Genomic DNA, 9,405 nt, shown 5'->3' with positions numbered 1-9,405 from the left:
ACTCCCGACTCTGCACTGGCCTTGGTGGCTGGGTTGGGAAGCAGACCTGGACAAACAGGGCTGCTCACGACTGACACGGCTGGCACGTGTCTATGGTTCTCAGAGTGACCCCAGGGCTCTTGCAAGAGCAGGAGATGTTTTCAGGTGTGCACTAGCTCCGGCCTGTGGTGTTTCACTGCGAGTGCATGAATCACTCTCCAGTCCTCCTTCCCTGAGCCTCCTGGGTCCCCCCTGCTTCTCCAGGGACTGCCGAGCCCTCCTTTCCCCAGGCATGCCTGCATTTGCTGTGCGGTCTTTGGGGAACTCTGCCATGGGCTGCCCCATGTTTGGTGAGACTGGACTCACTGCCCACCCCTAGGCATCCCCGGGTTCCTCTGAGCTCTCCTGGAGCCTCAGGTTCCCTTCCACAAGGATGGGCATCTGTCATCAGCACTGTCACCTGTGCGACAGCCCCAGGCATGCAATTCAGAGACCATTCTGCACCTCCACTGGCAGTGCTCCCAGGGACAGGAACCCCGAATGCAGCCCTTGGTCCTGGAAAGACCACGCTGGGACTCTGACCTCCTCCCCTGGAGCCCACGGAGCGCACAGGCAGAGCAGAGGCCCTTTCCTGCTGCAAGCCGTTGGGTGTATTGCTGTACTGTTGACCCCAGCTTCAGAAGAAGGACACAAGCTTCAAGGAGATTTCTTTTTATTACAGAAACGGTTTCTGGAGGCCAGGTCTGGCATAAGGCTGCCCAGTGCCTTGTCCTGCTTTACTTAGAAAACACAACCCCACCACTGATATGGTATGAGAACTCCTGGACTATATACACAGATTACCACAAAAGAACAGGATAGGAACAAGGAAAATAACTTTAAGAAGGGAAAATCCTGCTGCTCTTGGTGGACACATTTCCAGGAAAGCCTCTGCAACCCTGTGAAGGCTGTAGCGAGAAAATGCTCTTGCATTTCTGGGCAATATGCTCCCCTCGCCTTCCCCCAGGGAGAAAGAGGATGATATTGTCACACATGGGTCTGTCCCTACACAGAGAGAGTGGTGAAGCATTGGAACAGGCTGCCAATGAAGTGGTGGAGTCACCATGTCTGTCAGTATTCAAGAAATGTGTGGATGAGGCATTTAGGGACTGTCTAATTGGCCTGGTGGTGATGGGCTTAGAGATGGACACAATAATTTTGAAGGTCTTTTCTGGGAGATTCAAAATAATAATAATAAAATTCTTTACTCCTGTTACTGCAGTGTGTGCATTGCCTATGTTTACCGCTCATCCCCATCCCAGTCCTGACCTCCTTTTTTTTTAATTTGCACTTTCTGCCTTTTTCATACTTCTACTGCTTATAATTTTTACTTTTCCTACAATTTCTATGGGCTGCCCTTTTCATCAGTTTTAGCATATTCTGATATTTTTTGCCATTTTTCATATATTTTATTATTTCTCACTGTTTTTAACCATTTTTGAGTTGTTTTCTTAGTAGCATTTTCATTCTGGGCACCTACTTTCATTGTTTACTCATTTCATTTTCTTCTGCCTTTTGTTTTTTGATTTTTTTAATGAATTCGGTCATTTAATGTTATTTCCAGCCATTTTTCTCCACTGTGTTTTGTTTTCTGCATTTCTCGTGTTTCCTGCTGTTTCCTATGCTCCCTCTGGTCCTGCCGGGCCATCACGGGCTGCTCGGGGCTGGCCCCTGTGCTGGGGCAGGCGGGATCCACGTCTCAGCACGCAGCCTTCCTGGCACAGCCCGCGGGTGGCACCTGCTCTCCCGCAGTCCCAGCCTGCACCTGGCACCTCCCGTCACCGTCCCACGAACCGACCCTCCTGGCCCTGGGGCAGGCACCTGGCACCAGGCCCCGGGGCCAGAGCAGGGCCGCGATGTCCTCGTCACGGTCACCCAGGAGCTCCTGGCCTGGCAGCAGCGCCGGGAGCAGCCGCCTTCACGGCCCTGGGGGCTCTGCACGCTCCCGCTGTGGGAGCTCGTGGTGCCATTCGGGAGCTCGTGGGGCTTCAGTGCCCTGGGCGCTGGCTCCAGGCTGCTGTTTCTGAGGCCGCGGGGCAGCTCCTCCTGCCTCCCCTCCAGGACGCCCGGCTGCAGCTGCCTCCAGCCCTGGGCCTGGCCGTGCCGAGTGCCAGCCCGGGGCAGGCGCTGCCAGCAGTGGCTGTGTGACCTGCGGGGGACACGGCTCCGTCCCTGCCCTCCCACAGTCCCTCTACGCCCCATGGAGCCCTGCAGAGAGCCCCAGCCCTGGGAAGGGGCTGCTTGTGCCAGCCGGTCCTGGAGAGAGGCAAAGAGCCCAGGCTGGGGCTGGAGACTGGCCCCTCTGCCACCTTGCTCTGGCAGAGACTGTGGGCCCCATGTTGAGAGCTGGTGGGAACTGGGCCCATGGGCAGGGATGAGCGCAGGCCCCAAGGGAGGCTGCTCAGAGCCACCAAGACCTATCAGTGCCCACAGGGCCCAGGCAGACTGCCAGGTCACCTTTATCAGCACAGAGGGGACACATCAGGACTCAGACAGAATTTGTTGCCATGGACCCTCCTGGCCCCAACTCTTCTGCTTGTGAGATAACTCTTCTGGCCCTTGGGATCATTGTTATTCTCCTCCAATCCCACTCAGAAAGGGGACACACCAGTTGAGGGATATGTTTTAATTCAAGACAATAAAGCTTCCTGTGTCCAGGCATCACGGACGGTCACTGTTTGTTCTTCTTGCCCGTCTTGCCAGTGCTGAGGAGAGAGAAAAGAAGAGGCTGCGTGATGTACAGGGACAAAGGCAGAGAAATACCACACACTAGCTGTATGATGACACATGTATGATGACACATGTATGATGACACATGTATGATGACACATGTATGCTTGGATGTGCTTCTGATAGCATCTCCCCACTCATGTAACACAGGCCCCTGTGTCCAAACAAGGTCCCCATGCAGCACATCAGTCTGGAGCTGGGCCTGTTGGGGCCCACACTGGGGGTGATCCTGGCTCTGGGATCCACCTTTGGGGACCAGTTGGAAAAGGTGCAGGCAAACCCTGGAGGGGGCCCTTTCTGCTCAGCTGTTCAGGACTTGTAGGTCCCAAAGCTGCAGCCTGTGCTGAGCGGTCAAGAGCTACCCTTTGGGTGGAAGGGAAGTCTCTTCCTAGGCCAGTGTGACTTGTTCGTAGTGAAAAGAGGATGCAGCAGCACTGACATCTCTCACTCTATCTGAGACCCCTCCTGCTTTTGTCCTTCCCCAGCTCCTCCACCCTGGTTCCATTTATACCGTCCAAAAGAGCGCTTGGCATTTGCTTGGGGCTGGACAGAGGCGCTTAGTGCCTAGGTGGAACCCAGATCGATCCCATGTTGTGAGAACTCTCAGGGTGCTCTGCCCAACCCAGTGCCTCTAGGTTTGGGAGTCCTACCCCTCTGGGGGTCTCTGCTACCCAGTGGTCCCAGGCTTTTCCTGAAGCTGGCACATACGTACCCTTTCCGTTGAGTCCCCTGTTGCTGGGCCTCACTTTTCACCTCCTCTGTTATCCCAGATAAGGAGTAGGTCACAGACACACCCTTATTTCTTCCCAGGTAGCATACAGACACTGCTGGAAGAACTGGGATTTCTTTCTGGACCTGCAAGAAAATATGCAACAGGTCTGTGTCCTGCTTACAAGTCCACTCAGCTGCTCTCAGCATGCAGAAGCTACAGATGCATTACAAAAGCAGAGCACAAGCCGTGTCTTTGACAGCAAGCTCATGGCAAAGGCAGTGAGAACTCACATGAACACATTGGAGGGGTCTTGTACAGCTACTACCCATCGACTGATGCTTTTGCATAACAGGCTGGCACAAGAAGCACCTCATACATCAGGAGCACCTACCTCTTCGTCCTCCTGAGGCCCTTCATTCCACGACCCTGCAGATGGTGGTCGGGTTGCAAAGGAAGTTCTCCTCCCACGTCGTTCTGCCACCTGTGTGCAGGGCCTTGGGATACGTGGGAGCACACTGCAAATACACAACGTGAGGATCCGCATGAGCACAGGGTGAATTGGGCCTTGCTCACACACTGGGCACAGAAGGCAACTCTGCAGGAAAAGACCCAGGCTTCCCTGGTGGTGGTTGCATCAATGAAGAGAGCAATCCCCTTCAGCAAAACACCCAGGGGTGCACCACATGCCCAGAGGAAAGACCCAGGTGCCTGCTTTGAGGCTTTCTCTCCATGCAGCTTGGAGAGCAGCAGAGTCATAGACAAGGACACACCATTAGCCCCTATTCTGCCAAAGTATTAGGCCCTGAAAAGGCAAAAAAAGAGCTTCTCTCTGTTTAATCCTGCCTCACTACAGACTCACTGGCTTCTTGAAAATAGTCCCCGTGCTGAGGCAAGCCTCAGACACAAACCTCTTCTCCTTCAGAGGCCTTGCAAGAACACAGAATTTTCCTCAGCCTCACAGATGGACCTTAGGTCTAGGTCTCCAGCCCTATGGACAGTCCCAAAATCCACTGACCCAAGCTACTCACCTGCTAGCAGGGGCCTTCCCCACAACTTTCTCCTCCTTGGATTCTCCCACTTTCCCAGATGATACTTTGATGGGTGGGTGGGGTGTCCGTAAGTTGCAATGCCTGGCAGGAAGCTCTTCTGCAAGCAGGAGACAAGAAAACATCTCAGAGCAGAATCACAGTCACCACTGGGACAGGACTGACATACAGATCTCCTCCATGCTGGGATGGAACTGTGAGGCCTCCACTGAAGACCTTTAAAACCAGGGCTCCTGGTTGGTCTGTGACCTCTTCTCACATTCGCTCATCTTCATTTTTTTTCTGTGCAACATCATTTCCTGATGTGGGGCTCCTGCTCTATCATGCTCTACATGTTGCTCCTGCTCTCGCATGTCCATGCTATTAAAAGGAGGGCTCACAAGCGCTTCTCTGTAGCCTAAGTGAGTCTTTTTGGAGCAATAATTTCTCCACAAGAGAGGAACAGATCCTGGGATCCTTCTACAGATCTCACAGGCCTGAGATGCCTCTGGCGATACTGTCAAACCAAAGGCAGTGCTTAGGGAATGTATAGGAGAAACTCACAAGGAAAGGGCAGAATTGCGTGCTTTGAAAATCCAGTGAAGTCTTGGCACCCATGGCTACCCTCCTGAGCAGGTTCCTTTGGTTCCATGAAATAGGTCAGGAGATAGGGCACTCTACACATTACTATTCTGCTCCAGGAAACAGCAATGATTCCCAAGAATTGTCCTCAAACCTGTCTCTTTCCCACACAACCTCCTCAAATGGAAGCGCAGTTTGACTGCTGGTACACTGGTGCACAGAGTCTGGTGGGAAAGCTTAACTCAGAGGTACCAACTGCATGTGGGAGTGCTGGGCTGCCCTGAGCTCTTCCTCCCTTGGGAGACACTTGACATTTGCCTTCAGGGCTCAGAGGCAGCACAACTAGTGCCTCACGGATTCTGACACACTGCACAGGAGATATGGCTCCAACACATGAAGGCGAAGAGGATAAAAGGAGAAGACACAAGTCCCAGCAGGATTAAGTGCTCCATTACCTTTCTCAACAGTCTTCTTCTCCTCCTTTTCCGAAGCAGGCTTTGCTTCGTCACCGGCGACACCTCTCAGCCGCCGATGTCGAAGAGCTGAACCTCTCCCAGTGGGAGGTCTCCCACTTGGAGGTCTCACCAGTGGTAGACGGGGAGAAGTCTCCAGCTCCTGCCTGCAAATAGCAAATGGACAGCATTCTGATGCGAGGATTCCACACTTCCTTTGCGGCATTTGCTAACACTGAGGACACATCTTAGAGCTACTCCGATGCCCATCCTTGCCTAGAGCAGAATATGCAGAATAGGTCCAATTCTGCAGGACTGTCCTGGGAAGTGGAGTGACCCAGTACAGAGCTCCACTGCATAAACTTACTTCCCAGCCTGCTCCAGGGCTTCCAATCCCCATCCTACAAGAAAGCTTTCTTGAAGTTTCCCCAGCCAAATCCCCCAAGCTGCCTCTGGAGGTCAGCTCCCAGCTGCTCTCCACACTCCTGTCCAGGAAGGACACATTGGCCTCCTTTCCTCCCACGCTTCAGCACCATTTCAAATCCCAGTCTTGCCCTGCACATCCCTGGCAGTCCCTCCTACGCATGCATTGCTGTACATGGAAAGAACAGCCTCCAGGTCGCTAAGGGAACAAAGCCTCCACAAGCTGGGAGCCACCACAGAGCTCTCCAGGAGCCCCTGCACAGAGCTCCACAGCAGAGCCTCAACAAAGCCAGAAAAGCCTGGAGTTCACTGGTTTCCAACCACTGAAAAGAGTTACTCCCAAACCACTTCCAGAGCGCCTTCACAAGCCCTGACAATGCAACACTAACAAACACGTGCTGAGAGGATGCTCACATGGTCAGCCAGCAAGCAAATATACTCACTTTGGAAGCTCGATGGCAGAACCAGCTCTTGGGGTGCCTGACAGCACCGAATCTTTCCTCGCTGACATCTGCAAAGGAGAGGGACACATGTGAGATGCTGCCAAGAAAACGCTCTTGTTGCTCACAAGGGCCGCCAATGCTTCCACTCTTCAGAGAAGCCACTGCCTTTTAGAAGTTCTGAAACAGTCTTTGCTGTTCTGCATGGCAGCCCCTCCTTGTCACAGAAGAGGAGCTGCAGGGGAACACAGCAGAATGGGTAGTAACACTGCAGGACTTTCCGCAAGGGCAAGGATCAAGAGCCTCCCTGGGCAGGAGAGCAATTCTTGCCTAATGGACAAGTCCCTGCAGGAGAGCACAGGTGAAGGCGTTCCCCCAAAATGTAGGGAATGGGCAAGGCAGTTCTGCTAGGGAGGGAGGGGAAGGACAGGGACAGCAGGTCTGTTATTCCATGCAGTGAACACCATTCCGCACACTTTCCTCTGACCACGCTCGTGAGGTGCCTGCCAGCACCATTGTGCCCCTCAGGGAATCCTAGCAAGATTGAACCTCCCTTTGCTGTTCTCCTCTGTCATCTAAATGATCACAGAGATGAACAGAACATCTCTGTCTTCAATCCTCAGAGGAACCAGCAATGATATTTCCGTCAGAAACAGGCCTAAGGAGGGACTTCTGAGGTGTACATGGAGAACACAGCGGGAACAGATGCATTAAAAATGTAGAGCACAAGCCGTGTCTTTGAAAGCAAGCTCATGGAAGAGGCAGTGAGAGCTCAAGTGAACGCACTGGAGGGGTCTTGTACAGCTACTACCCATCAGCTGATGCTTTTGCATAATTCAGCCTGGCACAAGAAGTGCCTCATGCATCAGGAGCACCTACCTCTTGTGCCTCCCGAGGGCCTTCATTCCCTGGCCCTTCAGCTGCTCGTTGGCTTTCAGCTCTTGATGTCTTCGCACTTCGTGCGGACTCCTGAGTGCAGGGCCTTGGGATAGGTGGGAGCACACTGCAAATACACAACACAAGGAGTTGCATGAGCACAGAGGGAGCTGGATCTCCAGCCCTTGCTCACACGCTGGCCACCTGCTTCTGCAGCAGGAGCCACCTCTGCAGGGAAAGCTCCAGGCTTGCCTGGATGCAGTGTCATCAATGGAGAGAGCAATCCCCCCTCACCAAAACACCCAGGGGTGCACCACATGCACAGAGGAAAGCTCCAGGTGCCCACTTTGAGGCTTCCTCTCTATGGAGCAGGGTCATTTACAAGGATACGCTCCAAGACACACCGTTAGCCCCTGTCCTGCCAAGTGCTTTAGCCACTGCTAAGGCAAAGAAAGAGCTCCTCAGTGTTTAATCCTGTCTCACTACAGATTCACTGGCCTCTCAAAAATAGCTCCCATGGTGGGGAAGCCCCACACAAACACAGCTCTGCCTTCAGAGGCTTTGCAAGAACACAGAGTTTCCTCAGCCTCACAGAAGGACCTTAGGACCCCAGTCCTATGGACAGTCCCCTATGGCCACTGTCCCAAGCTACTCACCTTTCAGGACGCTTCTTTCTCTCTGTTTTCGCCTCCTTTCCTTCTCCCACATCCCTTGATGGTTCTTTGAGGGGTGCTTGGGACTTCGGTAGGAGGGAGTGCGTGGCAGGAAGCTCTTCTGCAAGGAGGAGACAAGAAAACACTTCAGAGCAGAATCACAGTCACCACTGGGACAGGAGTGATGTAGAGATCTACTCCAAGCTGGGATGGAACTGCAAAGCCTCAACTGGAGACCTTTACAGCCAGGTCACCTAGGCAGTCTGTGACCTGTCCTCATACTGACTCCCATCCAACTCTTTGCTTTTCACAGCCTCAGAGAATGCTTGAGGTAGGAAGAGACCTCTAGAGATCATCTAGCCCAAACCCTCTGCTCCTGCAGGGACAACTGGAGCACATGCCATAGGATTACATCCAGGTGGCTTTTCAACATCTCCAGAGAAGGAGACTCCACAACCTCTCTGGGTAGCCTGTTCCAGTGCTTTTTCACCCTCTCAGTGAAGAAGTATTTCCTCATCTGCACAGGAAACTTCTGCTGTTTCAAGTTGTTCCTATTATCCCTTATCCTATCACTGACTACCCCTGGGAAGAGTTTGCTCCTATCCTCTTTACATTCTCCCCTCAGGTATTTGTACATGTTGACAAGATCCCATCTGCATCTTCTCCAGGCTAAACAGGCCTAGTTGGCTTAGTCTTTCTTTGTAAGATAGATGCTCCAGTCCCTTAATCATGTTTGTAGCTCTATGATGGACCATCTCTAGAAGTTCCACATCCCTCTTCTCTCTGCAACACCATTTCTTGACATGGGGCTTGGCTCCTGCTCTTTCATGCACACGCTATGAAAAGGAGGGCTTGCAGTGCTGTGTTGGTGTCCTAAGGGAGTCTCTTCGGGACAGTAACTTCTCCACAAGAGGGAAAAAGGTCCTGGGAGCCTTCTACAGGTCTCACAGGCCTGAGCAGCCTCTGGTGACACAGTCAACCCAAAGGCAGTGCTTAGGGAATGTATAGGAGTAGCTCACAAGGAAAGAGCAGATCTGCTTGCTTTGAAAATCCAGTGAAGTCTTGGCACCCATTACTACCATCATGACCATCCTGAGAAGGTTCCTGTGGTTCCAGGAGATAGGTCAGGACATAGGGCACTCTTCCCATTATTATTCTGCTCCAGGCAAAACGGACAATTCCCAGGAATTGTCCTCAACTTTGTCTCTCTCCCGTACAACCTCCTCAAATGGAAGCGCAGTTTGACTGCTGGTACACTGGTGCACAGAGTCTGGTGGGAAAGCTTAACTCAGAGGTACCAACTGCATGTGGGAGTGCTGGGCTGCCCTGAGCTCTTCCTCCCTTGGGAGACACTTGACATTTGCCTTCAGGGCTCAGAGGCAGCACAACTAGTGCCTCATGGATTCTGACACACCGCAGTGGAGATATGACTCCAACACATGACGGCATGGAGGATAAAAGGAGAAGACACAAGTCCCAGCAGGATTAAGTGCT

Source organism: Tinamus guttatus, unplaced genomic scaffold (assembly GCF_059628265.1).
Source record: "Tinamus guttatus ecotype Peru unplaced genomic scaffold, ASM5962826v1 Tinamus_guttatus_pri_ptg000219l, whole genome shotgun sequence".
NCBI lineage: Eukaryota > Metazoa > Chordata > Aves > Tinamiformes > Tinamidae > Tinamus > Tinamus guttatus.
The sequence above is the reverse complement of the archived record's forward strand: the minus strand, read 5'-3'. Positions refer to the sequence as shown.